The following is an 18,411-nucleotide window of genomic DNA, read 5'->3' on the forward strand; positions in this document are numbered from 1 at the left end:
AGCATCCCTGGCTGCAGTGTGCAGACTGAGGCGTGGCTCAATGTGGGCGGGGTTAAATGCATCCTCCTCCGCCCACTTCTCTGTCATCGCAATAGCTTTTTTGTTTTTTTACATTTAATGTCAGTTTCCATGTGAAATATCGGATTTGTATCCTGAGATGATTAAATTAGAGCTCGCCAAGTCAGTTTTTTTTATTCAGGTAAAGATCAGTTAATTTGATTTTAGGATATGTTCACTCCTGCTTTGACAGTTTGTCTTTCTTTTTTAGAAAAAAAAACCACACAGCCCTTTTTATTTATAGCTACAGGAACAAGAAAGGCAGACTGGACAAAAAGCTCTTTTCTCACATAAATATATCTCATATTTTGCAATAGACTAAAAAATTCTATTCACTTCTTTTTTTCGCCTCTGCGTTTCCTGCTTCTGCTTATTGGATGAACACACCACCCTCCTCTTCCTCAGCGTGTTCACAGACCCAGCAAGTCAATGAGCAGGATGTCCTTCATCTTATAGATAAACCCTGGAGACGATCGCATTGTTTGAAAAGTAGAAACGCAGCTCAGAAGTTCATCTCAGTTCTGGTGAACAGTTGCAGAACATCCAAGCTAACGTGCGAATGTGGATAAACTGCTGCTATGATGACCAACCGCTTGGCTCTTTAAAGCAAACAAGAGCCGGCTTCCTCCTGGGAACCCTTTGTTCTACTTCACTCTTTCTTACTATTTTTCTCTCTATAATTGGTCAGTACTGTACTTGTTTGTGCTGAGTGGGGGGTCAGAACGTGTCAGGTCCACTTTTAGACAACGTCAATGTCAAGAATCCAAATGTTTTGATGAGAATTTAAAAACAGAAATCAGAAATGTATTTTACATTATATACATTTTTTTTTCTTAGAAAAACATTACATTTATTGAATGCATTAATTAGTTATTCCCTCACTTCTTAGGAACAAATGATGATTTCTGTCTTTTATTTCATTTGTCAGGTTTCACTACAGAAGCAGGAGAAACAGTTGTTTTTTTCAGAGTTTTTTATTCTGTTCTTGTTTTTCCTATTTTATGTCTTCCAGCTCTTTTGGAAGTTTGGCAACAAATATTTTGCTTTCTCTTTTCACAGCCCCTCAGATCACTCTGTTTCAGTTGTGGTTTTCATGCCCAAAAGTCATCTAAAGACCACAAGCCCAACAAAAACATAGATAAAAAAAAACACACACAATATTAATTAGTGATTAATCATCAGTAATTAACTATCCGTTAATTATTACTTCCTGACTGGATTGAAAGTGCAACTTTAGCACCTTCTTAATGAGATTACATCCACCATTTTTGCAGTCAGTCAGAGAAAAACATGAAAATATGGATTCCTATTGAACTTTTCTATCAATCACTGATGTTTCGCTCAGATATAAAGAACAATCAAAAAAAAGTTCGAAATTTTACAATTCAACCCTTGACCACCGTTATATAAAAATGTTGCTTTTTCTTTTAAACAAATTTGAAGCAAAGCAACACAAAACACTGCAACCTTTGCTCAAAATGTGAAACTTTGGTCTCTTTTTTTTGCTCTGCAAATAGAATTGTAAACCATCTGTTGTGTAACCCAACTTTGCTGGGTTGCTGCAACTCTGTGACTGAACAGGATGTATAGAAGAGCGGCTGCTCTTTCCTTGTTTTTGTTCAAATTTCGAGGGGCCTCAGACTCCAGGCCTCGAGGGCCTGCTAGTTGTTAAAAAAATCCTGCCTTATCAGCTGCTGATTAGCTGGATCCGCTGTGTTTAGCCAATCAGGAGCTGGCCCTGGTCCTCAAGGCCTGGAGTTTGACACCTGTGTGTTAAAATGGATCTCTGTCATTTTTGTTCTCATAGGTTTTTTGTAATATTTGGAGGCTATGCTTGCTGACTGTTTATGGTGTCATGGTGTCATGTTTCACCTGTAACTCTAGTACCTCTAAATCTACAAGCACCCTTGGTTTAAGAAACAAACCAGAAACATCTTAAAAAGAATCAGGAGGCCTCGGCATTCGGAAGGTGGAATCGGCTGATTGTGACTTACAGGGCACGAGAAGGTAAAATCAGTAAACCGCCATGTGTCTTGGCAGGGGTGGACTTACCATTAGGGAAAGGCAGGTGATTTCCTGGGCCCCTTAACACTCTGGGGCCCAGAGCTGAACACTTAAAAAAATAAAATTTTCTGTTATTATTTAACTCTGTCATAAAAAAAACAATGAAATGTTACAGTCAACAGAAAGTTAGTGAGCAGAGAATTCAGCGTTGGCAGATTGGGGGGTTTTCCACCTAATTGAGCAGTTTTGTTTCCGACTATGTGGGTAAAAACTACATTGGGTGGGTGGACATGATTTGGGGGATTTGGGATCGGTTTGGCAGCTTTTAGTTCCTTATTGAGATATAATAATAATAATAATAATAATAATAATAATAATAATAATAATAATAATGGATTGGATTTATCTGCGCTTTTCAAGACACCCAAAGCGCTTACATTGTGTCCATTATTCATTCACTCCTCATTCATACTTGGTGATGGTAAGCTACGGTTGTAGCCACAGCTGCCCTGGGGCAGACTGGGACCTGAGGTCAAGGGAGGCAGGTGAAGCAGCACTAATAATAATATGTAAGTGTGTGAACTAACCTGTTCTATGAATGCAATTTATATCTTTGATTCTAATCATTTGAATCATATTTGTCCTCAAAATAGCTGTAAATTTTGTGTATTTCCTTTTCAATTTCAGCCCAGGCTGCAAGATCTGCCTCAATCATGAGCTAGCTGGAGAGTGTGCAAACAAAGGGATGATGGGACATGAGCGGAGGGTAACTAACCTGCCAACAGTCGAGTTTCTGGTGAACTTCTGCCGCTCTGCAAAAACTTGGTTCTAGAGAACAACTCTGGTCTTTTCTAATTTTACCTTAATGGCAAAATCATAATTAAAAGGCCACTGGGAACGCTTTGAAAATAGATCAAAAAGTGATTGGAGTAGGACTTCAAAGCATATTCACATTCTAAGTGTTTAATTGCTTTGTATTTTGGGGGGGGCGAAAATATTTTCTTTTGGTTATTAAATGTGTAAACAGGCAGAACAATTCTCAGTAGGACAAAAGTTGAAACAAATGCTGGTTTGTTGGTTTTATTTCAGAGATTAGATTGACCCATAGAAGGCCTTTGAGATGGCCCTTCCTCACTAGAGAGATAATTATAGCACAGTGACAAATCAGTGTGGGGTGGGGTTGGGCGTAGGGGATGAAAAATGGATGCCAAAGTGCTACGTAAATGGCTGAAACTGAACATTGAGGACTGGTAATCCTCAGTGAACAGGGAAGTCTCCCCTCTAGGAAGGCTGAGAGCATTCTTTTATCATACGATGTGTTTGGCGTCAGTGGGAATTATGGCTATCACAATGGAGAACACTCTTGCCATATATTTGATATCATCTGCAGATCTATGAAAAAACAAACAAAACATTACAAGTGTTCAACAGCTTTGTCGACAGTTTTTCAGTGCGTTTGGAGAAGAATCTACAGGAAGACGTTCAGGAAAAAAAGTCTAAGGCTTTGTCCAAAATCGCTCACTATTCACTACTTATCACATTAGATAGGTCGTTCACTGTTTTTGTTGCCGTGTCTGAAACTACAATTCCAAATTCCGGTGGCCTGGAATTTCCCCCGAAGTCTCTGTGAAAAACCAGTGTGCCTTGATGCTCACTAGATAGGCGAATATAAATCATAACACATTTAAACAATTTCTCATTTGATTAAAATGTATGTAAATTTGATATTCACAAATCTTCCATGTTTTCATCATCAGAAAACAGTGGACTCATAGATAGTCCTTGTAAAACTCTTCCCAGGGTTTCCCCTGGGATGTGCTCCACTCCCTGTTCTGCGTCATCTCCATCCCCTCCAACTTTGGTGGGCAGTAGCAGAATCGTTATCAGTCTGACCAATCAGCCTCACTCAGTGTGAAGTATTGTTTGTGCCACTCTGCCTTCTTTACCATGTGTTGCATTTGGACCCGGTCTTTAGTCTCCTGACCCTGTTTCTGACTCTGTTTGCCTGCCGCCTGCCCCGGCTCTTGCCTGGATCCTGACTACCCTGCCTCTCCTCTGATGATCTCATGCCTGTTATTGAATCCTGCCAGTCAGACCCTGATTTAGCTTTGTGGACTTTTAGGTGAGCTCATGAACCTGCTGCAGTTGGAACCAGCCGTCTGCCTGTTCCTGTGACAGAATACTTCCCCAAACATCGATCCACATTCTGAATCATTTCATGAATCAGTCACGTGGTACAGCCGGGAAGTGAAGCTTTGGACGTCATCATTTTCAGCTCCTCTCCTAAGTGTAGCAAGCCTTGATCTGAGCTTAGCAGAAAATACTCCTCCACTACTTCTAACGCGCCTCGAAGCCTTGATGCAGAAATCAATTCACTAGTTGTGGTGCAAGTGTGCGGTGTGGGCGGGTATGGAATAATCCAATGATTTATAAAAAATATTTCTTGCGTTTCTTAAAAGAATACAAATCATAATTAAAGTTTTGCAGTCCAGAATTACCAGTACAAAACAGCTATTTTTAGAAGTGCCGTTACTGAGTACCGGCCTCAAAGCAGTGCCTGCCCTGCTCTCATCTATTACATATGGTCCAAATAGAACCTGTAACCGTAAAATGTTTGCAATGGAAACAAGCAGACATGACAATTAAAGTTATGGGCAACATAAAAAGACAAAATTCCAAAATACTAAAAGTCATTAACACCTACTGTAAATTAAAAAGAAAATGAGAAAACTGTCAACTACTAGAAGTGCCATTTAAAATATTAGCATAACTCATCTCAACACTAGTAAGTATTTCATCAACAATCTGTGTGGTGTTGAGTGAAAAAAATCTTTAAAGTTTTGAATAGAACGGAATAAAACTCTTGACTTTGTAAGAGGAGTGGAGTGGATTCACGTGAGCTCTAACGCTGTGATGCAGAGACTAAATAATCATTCTCAGACTAAAAACACTCAGATGAGACAGCAAGGTTGTGACCTGGGTAATGTTTGTAGTGTGTGTAAAGTTGCAGCTCTTTCTGTGTGGTCTGTTAGCCTTTAACCTCTTGACCTGAGAAGCAATTACTGCTGCTGCTGCTCTTCACACATTGAACACAGCAAAGCATGTTCACACAATGACTGTCACTGAAAGAGATGCAGCCATATTTATGTTCACAGCAGCTGCAGTACAACACCATAATAAAAGCTTGTGGAATATTGGAGTATTTTGGTTGGAACGTCACATTCCATAAAGATAACTTCTGATTTTGCCTGTTGAAAGCTGCTTTCTTTGTTGAAGTCGAAAGCTTTTCCCATGTTTCTTTCTACTCCAGCTCTTTGTGTACAAATACACTTTGCAAAGATGTTTACTTTTCATATCTTTACATTATGGGGGTTTAAACATACCTGTAGTGATACAAAGCAGCTGCTTTAACCATTTAACTGGCTTCTCAACCAGACAGTGGAGCACATTTACACAATATTTCATCAAAAACGTTGATTGTGTGTCTTAGTCCCCCAAGGCAATAAGCAGCAGGTTTTAATTTTTGTCATAAACGCTTGTGGTCCTCATCTCGTAAATGGTTTCAATACCCAACGGAAAATGTAATCAAGCCACAGCAAACCCTCTTGATACTTTCTGATACATATAAAAAAGTAAGGGTTTTAAAAATGCTTTCACCGTCAAAGTGATGAGATTTCAAATACAACAGGGCAGAGATTTACGATCCTCCATGTACATTACAGGATCAAAAACGTTCAGTTCTACTACAGCTTGTGATTCACATTCAGAGTTTAAGTAACAATATTGAAATTATGTGACATACTACTACTTTTTAACCTGGCTAAAAAACAAGATTACAGTGACTTGACCTTGTCAATGTATTCAGATAGAACTCTATTATGTCCATTAGGAATACCACTTCCTCACACTTTTTCCATTCTCACGCACATACCTTGATCTGGAGAACTCACTGTGGACCCTGATGGCTGCTCGTTGCAGAGAGCCTAGTCCTCCCCCCCCCCCCCCTCAGGGATGGGATAGGGGGCAGAAGATCAGAGGTCCCTCCTTCCTTGCATGCGTATGTGTGTGTGTTTGTTGGAGTGTATATTGTTGTGGGAGGACATCTCCTGATTGTCCTCTTGATATTGTTTTCTTGTTTTTCTCTTTTTCTCCATTATTATCAAGTCACGGATATTACCATTCCACCGCCGTGACGTTGCAGACACCTGCTTTAAAGACCCACTCTAATGAAAACTGTGTTTTTTAAAATGTTCTTGCAGACTTTTTCTGATCATGAATTACAATTAAAATTATGTCTCTGAGTATTACTTTTTTCAAATTGTTGTGGATCAGGAGCAGATAAAAAAATGACGTTGGAAAAAGCTTATAGTTGTTACGTAGAAACTACAATCACCACAAGCTCCCTGCTCTGCTTCTTTCTGATGCATCCAAGTTGATCCGTGTACATCTTTGCTTTCCTCGTCTGAGCTGGAATCCGTCTCTAAACTCCTTCGCTAATGTTAAGTTGGGGTTGTGAGGGGCTGTAAACTAGTGGGAGAGTGTAAACAAAGGCATGATGGGATATCAGCGGAGGATTACTTCCCCGTCAACAGTCCCGCCCACAAATCAGAGGAAAAGTTTTTTTAACTTTTTCATATTCCATTAATCGGCCATTTTAAAAATGGCAGATTAATTAAAAAATAATTAATAAACCACTGGGAAAGGCAATATTTTTATGGATTTATGGCGCCCTCTGCTGGAGCATTTACACAGTGATCTGGCTGACACTGCTCAAAGGGTTCAGTTCTTTGGAATGATATTTCTCTTATCTGACAATTTTATCTTCTTGATATGACCTTCTCCTACATCCTTATTGACCTCAGAGTAAAGAGACTAAAGGGTAGATGGTCCACGGATCAACTGAATATTTTTCAACAACCTAATACCATCTGATCCTGGTGTCTTCCTTTTGTTCTCATTAAGTAAGGTGTAGATTTTGGAGGAGGCTTTGTGGGAGAAAAAAAAAGCTTCAGGTAATTTTTCCAGCTTGACAGAAACTTTTCAGAACATCCAGAATCATTTCTAAACAACATTTTTGTGTTTTTGTTTTGGGAGGGTAGCTTTGTAGAAACACAGCAATGATCAAAAGTCTAGTCATTGCAGGGCTGTATCCACTGTGTTATGGCTGAAAGAAAGAAAAAATAGATAACTTATTAAACATCCTTCAAGTAACTATTCCAAGAATTTGATGCCTTGTTGCTATAACAACAATATAAAAAAACACCTCACATAGCAACAAATTTACAACAATCGACTTTGATGGTGATGGTCAGAGGGACTGTTGGTGCACTGGCAGCCCCAGAGATATACATTGTAAGAGCTTTGATCATCTGGAAAAGCACAGATAAATCTAATCTATTTTTATTATCATTGGCAGCAGTTGAGCAATTATATTGTTACATTTATTACATTGTGGGACTGCTCACGTGTACTGCTCCAAGAGATGTGATGGCTTCAGTGAACAATTTCCTACTACAGTCCTGCATTATTTTAAAATAAAGTTAACAGTAAACATGAGAAATGTCTCTTTGGCTTGTTGTAAACAAACCATTTGGGTAGTTTCTTCCGGCCACAAGGTGTCCATACTTAAAAATATATAGGCAAAATATATTTTATGAGTTACAAATTATAAATGACGCACTTACAAATCCAGTGATTCTATTTTTCTCCATAGTTATCAAATTAATTTATTAGTGTGGTCATTGATAGTCATTGAATGTGTGTCGAGTTTTATTTATTTATTTATTTTGTCCTATCTTTTCCTGTCCAACAGCTGAGCAAACAGATGAGAGCTGAAGGCCTCTTGTCTTGGACATATTTTACTTTAACAACAGGGGTTATGAATCTTCTGACAAACCAGAGGTATGTCTGAATAAACCCCTTTTGTGATTTAGGCCAAACTTTATTCATCTTACTAATTTCTGTAACAGTTTTTTTTTTTGTTTTTGTTGGAAAGGAAGAGGAGGGAAGAGGAGAGAGGGATGTTAGAGAGGGGGGGGGGGGGTAGAAGGGTGATCATAGAATAGGGGGTAAAACCATGAAACAGCATTAGGCAACAAGTTCCTGGATGGTCATAATCATACGGGTAGGTTCAGATGTAATACAAGTCTGTAAGGGCGGGGCCTGTCCACACACACTCAAATGTTATAAACATACCTGTTGGCTCCAAAAATGTTCACATGTCAACATGTACACAATACAACTAATGTTCAAACACCCATACTTATGCCTTCTGACTGACTAGTGTGAAACATTTTATTCAAACGCACTAACTATTTATGCAAAGGTGAGTTAACACCTTGAGTGATTGTTTATGTTCTTCTAAAATGGATGATGGAATGTAAAAAGAATGAGGGAGAGTGTCCAGCCATCCCCAGACAAAGACCCCCGCCGCAGCAGCAGCATCAGCTAGAACCCCCCAACACCCGCATGGTAGCAGATAGAGAACAGCCGCCCGCCGGGCAGTCAGTTCTGCCACCCAGGCCAGGGCCAGCAGGACTGCCATGGGGCCCCCCAAAGCCAGAGAGCAGGAAGGCATAAGGGGAGAGAGAGTGCAGGCCCCAGCCCAGCCAGGAGGGCAGCCGCCCGCCACGCTAGGAGTTCTGAGAATCCCCTAACCCCAGGCACGGGCCAGGGCCCCCCAAGGGAGACCTGCCCCATGCTCCAGGCAGCCAACCACCCAGCGCCCAGGTGGTCCAGTAGAGAGTGAGGCAGGGGCCAGCCACCCCTACCCAGGAGGAGGACACCAAAGACTGGTGGGGGTCCACCATGAGTGTTGTAAACATGGCCCGACCAGGCTAACCAATAGTTGGAATTTTGGAGAAGGCCGGCGCACAAGGGCAAGGACTAGAACCCACATCACAGGGACACAGACATCCCCAGGCTCAGATATTATGTGATCCCCGGCTCTTAGTCTTGCCAGAGAACTCAGGAATTCCTCAGGGGCCGCCGGGCCCAGGAAGCCAGCACCTCAGGGACACGGCCGCCGTTGCCAAGGGCCCATACCCCCTGCCAGGGATGGGGTAGGGGACAGATGGTGAGAGGTCCCACATTCCTTGTAATATGTGTGTGCGTGTGTGTGTGTAAACCAAGGGAGAGGGGTCTGTTTTGTGTATTGTTGTGTAAATCTGTTTTGTTCATTGTAGAAGAATTTTGCAAATTGTGCAGAAATTTTTATTTTAGTGTGTGTATGATATTATGAATATGCCATTTTTAGCCAGAATCCAAAAACCTGTGTAGTTTTGTAGGACATAGTTTCTGCAGAGTGACAGGACTTCATCAGATATACACCTCTGAGTTATGAGTGAGACTGTTGGTAGGGATATAAGGCTCTGCTGATGTTCTATCAACCGTTTGTTTACACTTTCTCCGGCTAGTTTTCAGTTTCTCACAACCCCAGCCTAACAGCATTGCAATAAAAATGGTGACCAATATTGGAGCTATCCAGTCGTACAGTCTAGATCAGTGTTTTTCAACCAGTGTGCCGCGGCACACTAGTGTGCTGTGGGAGATGGTCAGGTGTGCCGTGGGAAATTGCCCTCATTAACTGATCTAAAAGCATTTACCATATCCAGGATATGGTAGTTAGGAATATGAATATGGAATATGAAAGATCATAACATACTTTTTTCTTTGTGTTTATTCGATTCTATTAAAGACATTTTGATAAGAATGAAGGTACCACGATTTAGCTTCAGCTACAAGTGTTTTCTGAAAGTCCCGCCCCTTTAACTGTCTCCACCAATCATTCTTGGAGGCTTGATCATACGTCATCAGTCTGACCAATCAGAAGTGGTTAAAGTCTTCACTTCCTTGTTCTGATTCTGCTCATAAAGTCTCTCAGTTCCAACAAAAATAACAGCTAAAGCTCATCTTTAGCGGTGTAGCTTTCCACAGAATCCGGTATCAGACCGTGGAACAAGTGAACAAAACAATGAAGCTCAGAGACGCGAGTCTATGCGTTCGGAGGCAGATGGCATTACATCTCCCATGATGCATTGGGTTAAAGTGACAGCGTCACAGCGCACAATGAGGCTTTCTTTGTTAAACGTCTTGAAACCACAATGAACACACATCAAAGCGTTTTCAAATCTTTTAACTAACTTTTATTACATCTTTTAGAAAAAACAGCTAGAACTTCCAGCTTTTTCTGCCATAATTATCACAAACATGCATGTGAGATTGTAAATCAATGCAGACTATGAGTTTTTATTTTATTTTTGGATGCTGGTGTGCCGCGGGATTTTTGTGAAGGTTAAAGTGTGCCATCGCTCAAAAAAGGTTGAAAAACACTGGTCTAGAGTTAGATGTCAGCTTAGGCAAGGAAAATTAAAATGTTACAGTAAAGTGTTGTGTTTTGAGTTATTGTGTTGTGCTGTGAGTTAAAGTGTTGTGTTACGAGTTATTGTGTTGTCAGTTGTTGTGTTGTGCTGTGAGTTAAAGTGATGTGTTGTGAGTTATTGTGTTGTGATGTGAGTTAAAGTGTTTTGTTGTGTCGTGAGTTATTGTTTCATGTGAGTTATTGTTTCGTGTTGTGAGTTAATTTTTCTAGTGTTGTAACAGAATTGTATTGTGTTATTTTGTGTTGTGCACAATAAATATTGCTGGAAACCATGCACGTTTTAACAGAAAGGCACCTGTAACACAAAGACCAACCAACATATGCACGTTTATTAGAACTCCAGTTCTGCCTTTTACTCGACAATTCGTCCAGAACTCCAAAAGGTGAAACAGTGCTCTTGCAAGCAGGAATAGGAAGGAGAACTGCCACTCTTGCAGATGATGCTGACAATGCAGAGGTGAAGTAACTATTATAACCTTACATAGAATTTTTGGAAAGTGTTCAAATCTAATTCACCATTTATTGGCTAGACCTTTGGGTTTTTCAGTTTTATGTAATTTCTAGATTTCTGGTTTTATTTTTTAGTTTTACATCTCTGGTTAATTTGCATAGAGACAGGACTTCATCCAATGTTTCATGACAAGCTTTTGGATTACAAATTTTTTTACACTAATTAGTTTTGCTCAGTGAAGAAATCCAGAAAATGTAATTCACATGTGAATTGTGATCTGTTCATGGACTGTGGTATCAATATTAATACGGATTTCCTTTTTTCCCGTGAACCGCCACCTTAACATGGTGGGGGAGTTTGAGAGCCTGAGTGATCCCAGGAACTAAGCTGTTTGGGCCTTAAGCCCCTGGTAGGGTCTCCCATGGCAGACAGGTCGTTGGTGACGAGTCACACAAAGAGCGGTTCAGAAACCTCTGATGACAAGAAAAATCAAGGACACAATTATGTGGCCCGGATATTTGTCACCAGAGCCCCGCTCTGGAGCCAGCGGATTGGATTGGGGTTGGGGCTTGCAGGAGAGTGCCTGGTGACCGGGGCTCTTCCCACGGACCCCGGTCGGGCTCAGCCCAAAGGAGCGACGTGGGACCACTCTTCCATGGGCCCACCAACTGTAGGAGACCTCAAAAGAGGCCGTTGCAAAATGGTTTGGGTGGCAGTCGAAGGCGGGTGCCTCGGCGGCCTAAATCCTGGTCATGGAACTTGCCTTTTGGGACATGGAACGTCACCTCTCTGGGAGGGAAGGAGCCTGAGCTTGTGCGATAAGTTGAGAGATACCGTCTAAATTTAGTTGAGCTCACCTGGATACATTGTCTAGGCTCTGAAAATCAGTCCTTAGGGGTTGGACTCTGTATCACTATGGAGTTGCTCATGGTGAGAGGCAGCGGGCTGGTGTGAGCTTACTAGTGAGCCCCCATCTCAACCGGCAAGTGTTGGAGTTCACCCCGGTGGACGACTGGGTCATGTCCCACCGTCTACAGGTGGGGGACAGGTCTCTCACTGTGGTTACGGCTTACGGGCCGAACAGCAATTTGGAGTACCCAGACTTCTTGGTGTCTCTTGAAGGGGTACTGGAAAGTGCACCAATGGGGGACTCTACTGTCCTCCTGGGGGACATCAATGCCCATGTGGGCACCTGGAGGGGCGTGATTAGTAGGAATGGCCTCCCTGATCGGAACCTGAGCGGTGTTTTGTTATTGGACTTCTGTGCACGAACACCATGTTCGAGCACAGAAGGTATTAATACAGGTGACATCAGGACGCCTTAGGCAGGAGGTCAATGATCGACTTTGTAGTTGTTTCAGGCACACTTCGGCCTTGTGTCGTGGACACTTAGGTAAAGAGAGGGGCAGAGCTGTCCACCAATCATTACCTGGTGGTGAGTGGGATTCGCTGGCGGGCAAGGAGGCCGGAAAGACATAGGAAACCTAAACGCACTATGAGGGTCTGCTGGGAATGTCTGGCTGAGGCCTCCGTTGGGAAGTCTTTAACTCCCACATCCGGGAGAACTTCAGACAGGTACCGAGGGAGGTCTGGGACATTGAGTCCGAGTGGACCATATTTTCTACTTCCATTGTCTCTGCTGCTGCTCTAAGCTGTGGTCGCAAGATCTCTGGAGCCTGTCGCGGTAGTCTAAGCGAGATGCGGCCCGGACTGTTGCTGAGACAAAAACCTGGTCCTAGGAGGAGTTTGGTGAGGTCATGGAGAAGGACTATCGGTTGGCCTTGAAGAGATTCTGGCAAACCCTCCGGCGCCTCAGGATGGGAAAGCAGTTCTCTACAGGCACCGTTTTCAGTGCAGGTGGGGAGCTGTTGACTTTGACTGGGGACATTGTGGTGGAAGGAATACTTAGAGGAACTCCTTAATCCCACTGACACATCTTCTTTTAGAAAGCAGATAATGAGAACTTTGGGGTGAAGCTGTCTATCACCCGAGCTGAAATCACCAAGGTAGTCAATGACCTCCTCGGTGGCAAGGCTCCGGGAGTGGACGTAGTCTGCCCTGAGTACCTCAAGTCTGTAGGAGTGTCTTGGTTGACACGTCTCTGCAGCATCGCGTGGCAATGAGGAACTGTACAACTGGATTGGCAGACGGGGATGGTGGTTCCCATTTCTAAGAAGAAGGACCGGAGGGTGTGTTCCAACTACCGGGGAATCGCACTACTCAGCCTCCCTGGGAAAGTCTATGCCAGGGTACTGGAGAGGAGAGTCTGTCCGATAGTCGAACCTCAGATCCAGGAACAACAGTGCAGTTCACTACTGCTCTGGTTTACGTCATGCATAGATGGTGTTTTGCTAAGAGAAAGCCTTGGAGCGCATATAGGACCGACCAGCTGCTCTGCGGATGCCCTGTGAAAAGCACCGCTCCGCTCTCACCCCGCTGGCTCTCCCCTCTCTTTCACCCCTCACGAGGGAGATGCAGTTGGGAAGCGTGTCCACTGAGGTCTGGACCCGGCACCCGAGCTCTGCGTTCGGGCTCCGGTGCCAGTGGACCGAGTGAACCTCTCTGAGCAGAGCAGCCGCATTTATTAATGTGTTTGAGGGGAGGGTGATTTGTTACATTGAAAGTTGTGCCCCGACAAAATAAAGGCTGATGTTATTCCCAGACATTTACATGCAGCCAAGCTGCAGATTGCAGCTTTTCCCGCATGGTCCTGGATTTTGTGTCCATCAAAAGGCTAATGATGTTAGCGCGTGTTAGCCTGTCCTAACACTGGGTTCTTCTTCCAGCTCAGTTCTTCCACAAATAAAGCACTGACCACACGGATTAAATATAAAATGATGAGCGAACAGGCACTTCATAATATTCATAGCATTAATAAAAGCCCGTTTGGAAGATCACCTCTTTTACCGAGCTGCTGCATAAATATATGTGACAGCAAAGGTTTGTTTACTGTGGGACACATTTTCCTTCCGGTATTTTCGACACTACTGCGCATGCCCAAATGATTTATTCCGATCGAAAGTGTGACCCATGTGAACGTTTCTTCTAATCGGAAAAAGGTTTTCTGATCCCATGTGCACGGTTGAATTTTAACCCGACCATTGATCCGATCAAGATATTCTGCCCATGTAACCGATGCTGCTGAAGCTCTCAACTTTCCTCTCTGGTATTGTCTACTATGGAGGGTGTTAATAATCGTCCTCAAGTTTTAAAGTGATCAGATCCTGCTACATCTCTGACTAGATCTGGGTTTTAAAGATCTGCCTTGTGATTTTTGCCTTAAGACCTTCTCAGATATTGTTTTTCCAATGTTTCATTAAATGTCTGAACCTGTTGTCTTGAACTGTGTAATTAAAGACCCGATCTTCTGTACGGAAAGTGATTTCTGTTTGCAAGGACTCAATTTTATCTAATACCTCCGATAGTACATTTCTCCTAGACAGATTACTGCATTTAAACTAGTAAAGTTTAAAGTATTTAAACTCAGTTCCTGTTGGGAAGCCACCTTCTCTTTTAAGTTATTGATATTGAAGCCATTTATCTGCTTAATTAAACTTTTCATTCGTTTCATGAATGTTTCATTCAATGTTCAGATTATTCTTTTTAAATTTATCTTTTAGTAACGCTGTACAAAGTTTTATGTCTGTCATCTCAAAACATAACATAATAAAGAAAACTGGTTTATCTAAACCACATTTTCTGCAGTCCTGATCCTCCAGACAATACATCCAACACATCATCAAATAAGAAAATTTAAGATCAGAAACACATCATCAACTGTGACCACAAAATGTGATGTCCCTCCTAAAATATGCAAGACAGTGGGTCTCAAATCTTAAAAAGAGAAGATTGTTGACAGAACAATATTCAGCATGGATAATTACTTGATAATAATAACGGATTATAACGAATTAGGCTGCATGGTGGGGCAGTGGAGAGCGCTCTTGCCTCACAGCAGGAATGCCCCTGGTTCAAGTCCCAGTTAGGGGACCTGAACCAGAACATCAATGGGGGACCATTCCATGTGGATTTGCATGTTCTCCCAGTGCATGTGTTTTTTTTTACTGGGGACTCCGGCTTCCTCCCACCGTCCAAAAACATGCTTCATAGGTTCATTGGTCTAAATTGTGCATTGGTTTCAATGTGAGTGTGCATGGGTGTGTGATTGTAGCCCTGCAAAAGACTGGCAACCTATCCAGGGGGTCCCCAGCCTTCGCCCACAAGTGGCCAGGATAGGCTCCAGCAGCCCTGTGACCCTGAAAGAGATAAAAACGGATTCGAAAATGAATGAATGAATGAATGAATGAATGAATGAATGAATAAATAAATAAATAAATAAATAAATAAATAAATGAATGAATGAATGAATGAATGAATGAATGAATGAATGAATGAATGAATGAATGAATGAATGAATGAATAGGGAAATAATTAATTAGTTCATTTGTTCCCATGAATTAATTAATTTGTTTCCACAAAATAATTTTTTGTTCCCACGGAATAATAATTTTGTGAGAACGAAATAATGATTCATGTGATAAGTCATTTATAAACACGGATGTGAACAATACTTGGACTTACAGGCTCTTTACATTTCTGTCTGTATATATTTCATTATAATGCATAGAAGACATTGAGGATGTTTAGAGATCAGATTTATTTATTTTAAAAAGCTCTAAAAAATCACGTCTTCATGTCTGGGTTCATTCACATCTCGGTCCTGCCGCAAAAGCCATTTTCTGCCGCTACATATGTGTCCAGCACTCTGATTGGTTGACTCTTTTGCCCCCTCCTAGACCTTCTAACCCCCTTCACCACTTGTTCCATTATCGGACATGGATCATTTTTGATACAAATTTCTTCCAAGGAATGTGTCAAAAGTCCAAAAACAGATGTAGCGAGCTGTGATTGGCGGCAGCAGAGTTGTGCAGTTATAATTGTCAATTTGATTTTGTAACTCTAAATGAACACATGCAAATGAGAATTTGTCAGTTGTAATTGTTTTTGTTGAAATATACATTCATACATTTGTAGAAATTGTTTGACTTTTTTACGTGTGTACCCTTACAGCAAGAGATTTTTACACACAGATGTAGGTTTTTGGTGCGCAAGTTCTCACTTTTTATTTTATAAGTTCTCACATCAAATCTACAAGCTCGTCCATATTAACACATTTTTGCCTTCATAAATATGAAGTTAAATCCGTCTGGGCATCCGTCTACACCTTGTATGTCTGCAATTCAGTATATTCTCATCATTCACAAATTTGTGAAATTCTTGGCTGCAAGCGTTTTGAATCATTTACATGGTGTCAGAAACTAGAATTCAGGCCGATCCCGGTTTTGGCATCTAACCAGGATCTTGTTGATTCATTTCCGTCTGGTGTTCTGTGTAGAGTGAGTAAAAGGGACAGAACAGGCTGTTGGCAGGAAAGAGCAGCCTTCACTGTGGTGCTGTAACTGTAGAGTTCTTGTCATAAACACCTGGTAGGAAGGGCAAGAAGCCTCAGGAACTAACAGAGATCAGGTTTCAGCCGGTTCCCCATGATGGATTCAACATCCAGCAGCTTGACAGCAAAAAATAACCCAACAGAACCTAACAGAACTATAACTACTACTAAAACTGACAGCAAGTATCAGTTTTAGAGCCTTGAATGATTCAACCTTAAAAAGGTGAAGTTTTGGCTTTTTTTAATTAAAAGTCAATTATAGCAACTTATCAGATAGTTAAACTTTTATTTATGAAGATTTTTTTGCAAATTTAAAACAAATCACAAAGTACTTAACAGATTTATGGACAAAAATAAAAAATGATCTCTGGACGTTTTGAGAGATTTTATTTAATGCAGATGAATTGAAATTGTAATTTGTGTTTCATTGCCAACTGTCATGTTTTCTTTTTTTCACAATGAAGCACAGGTTTGGAGTTCAGGCTCACCCCTTTCAAACCTCACAATATATAAGCAATCACTCTGGATACCAGGTATCCATCCATCCATTTCCTGCCTGGGCTAGGTGACGGTAAGACTTTCCTCTGCCCAGCCACTTCTTCCAGGTTCACCTGGGAAATCCTGAGGTATTTCCCAGGCCAGCTGAAAGACGTCATCTCACCAGCGTGTCCAGGGTTTTCCACCTTGTGGAACATGCATGGCACGCCAGGGAGGCGTCCAGGAGGCATCTGGACTAGATGTCCAAGTTGCCTCAACTGGCTCACTTGGTGTGAATGAACAACGGCTACACTCTGAGCTCCTTCTGGGTGCCTCCTTACTCCAAATCTCCAAAAGAACACCTAGCCACCCTAAAACCCATTAAAAGCCACTACAAGCCATAAAAAGCTGCTTGTTAACAGGACCTTCGTCTTTTGGTCGTGACCCAGACCCCATAATATCTAGTAAAAACTTGACATTTTATCAACTTTCTTAAAAAGATATGCCCCCATCATCAATTAGCAATAATTACCAATAGCATGCATATTTTTAAAACATCCATCACTTTTTAAATACATTTTTCAGGACTCTCCCCTTCCTCTCGGCAGCGCCAACCTTGGCGGCGCCTCCCCACGGAGCTTTTCCCCTGGTCCCCAATCACAGCAATAGCAGGCAGCGGCAGGTCCTTCTCCACACCCAGAGAGCAAAGAGGGTCAATCAGGTTCCTGCATCCACCTGAGAGGGAGCCGAGAGTCCTAGAAAATAAAAAGGATATTTTTGGCTGGATCAAATCGATTTGTCCAAAATGAAACAATATCAACTATGTCAACCACAAATTATGATGTGAATCAAATCATTGTTAAAATGATTGTTGTTACTCACCTATTCAATTGTATTGTAATTGTAGCTGTGATTCACGCCTCTTGTCTGATCTTTCACATTCCCACATACCTTTAGTTTTTGAACCAACAATGTCAAGCAGAATGCTTTTTTTCTTTGTATTATGGGATTTGTTCCATGTTTGTTTTAATTTGTTCCTTCTGATGTGCCAGAACCTGCTTTCAGTTTTGTTGCAGCCAGACAGAAGACTGTAAGGAGCTGAGTTTCGGCGCAGCAGAGAAGCATGAAAGCTAGAGGGGTTGGGATCGGGAACAGACCAGAAACTTGAGCTTTTGCTTTTCCCAAACAAAATCATGGAGGAGGGAAAAAATAGACACTGCATGTTGAGGTTTGACTCAGGTTCAGTGTGTGAGTGTGTTTGGGGGGGTCGTAAAGAAAGTCTAACCAGTGGGCTGTCAGCTCCATTTGGCTCCTGTCTCTCTCTCAATTTCATAGTGAGCCATAAGGAAGGGCTCAGTGTGATCAGTTCCCAGAATGCCCCTCGGTTCCCGATGACAGTCATTCATCTTTTGCACACCCAACCCCCAGCATGGGCCTCCTCCCACCCCACCCCTTCCGCACACATATCTACACACTCCTACTCACTGCTTCACCTCTCCCCAGAGCCCTCATTTAAGCCTGTTTAAACCCTCTGATATGACTTGGATCAAGTGTCCTGCGCAACTTGGAGAGAAAAGCACAGTGAGAGCTGAG

General features: G+C 41.9%; 1 long non-coding RNA gene across 1 annotated transcript; it reads right to left on the reverse strand.

The window, feature by feature from the left end:
* Positions 1-16,712: 16,712 nt before the first annotated feature.
* Positions 16,713-18,020, reverse strand: LOC110015219. The gene is made up of 2 exons (XR_002290357.1): positions 17,701-18,020; positions 16,713-17,573 (listed from the first exon to the last, which is right to left on the reverse strand). It is a non-coding gene; the product is annotated as an uncharacterized LOC110015219 (long non-coding RNA).
* Positions 18,021-18,411: the final 391 nt, after the last annotated feature.

This window comes from Oryzias latipes, chromosome 6 (genome assembly GCF_002234675.1).
Source record: "Oryzias latipes chromosome 6, ASM223467v1".
Lineage (NCBI taxonomy): Eukaryota > Metazoa > Chordata > Actinopteri > Beloniformes > Adrianichthyidae > Oryzias > Oryzias latipes.